Raw genomic sequence first — 796 nt, forward strand, 5'->3', positions numbered from 1 at the left:
CAGAAATCCGCCTGCCTCTGCCTCCCAAGTGCTGGGATTAAAGGCGTGCGCCACCACTGCCTGGCTGCAGATTTCCTTTCTGCCTCATAAGTATCATCACTCTGCCAACACTGGTGTTTGCAGAGATACCCACATTAAACTAGATTATCTAATGAAAGCCTGAGTTCAAGGCTTTATCAGAGAAGCACTAATGGTGCAGTTAACAAGACCCTCTACTTAAGGGCTCAGCAGTTAAAAGCACATGTTGTTCTTGCAAAGGACCCAAGGTTGAGTCCCATGGTGGTTCACAACCATCTGTAACTTCAGTTCCAGGGGATCTGATGCTCTCTTGTGATTTCCATAGGCACCAAGCACCCATGTATAGGCAAAACATTCATATAAATGAAAATTTAAAAATCTAAACAAGGAGGCTGGGGAGATGGCTCAGTGGTTAAGAGCACTGACTGCTCTTCCAGAGGTCCTGAGTTCAATTCCCAGCAACTACATGATGGCTCACAACTATCTGTACAGCTATAGTGTACTCATATACATAATAAATAAACAAATCTTTTTAAAATATCTAAACAAAAATGTAAAAAAACTTCTATAGATTTTATGAACCAGGTATAGTGGTGCATGCCATTAATTCTAGCACTTGGGAGGCAGAAGCATGTAGATCTCTGAATTAGAGGGCAGTCTGGCCTACAAAGTGAGCTCCAGGATAGCTAGGACTACATAGAGAAACCCTGTCTCAAAAACTAAAACCAAAACCAAACAAAATAAGATATTACACACACACACACACACACACACACAC

This window comes from Mastomys coucha, chromosome X (genome assembly GCF_008632895.1).
Source record: "Mastomys coucha isolate ucsf_1 chromosome X, UCSF_Mcou_1, whole genome shotgun sequence".
In the NCBI taxonomy this organism is placed as follows: Eukaryota; Metazoa; Chordata; class Mammalia; order Rodentia; family Muridae; genus Mastomys; species Mastomys coucha.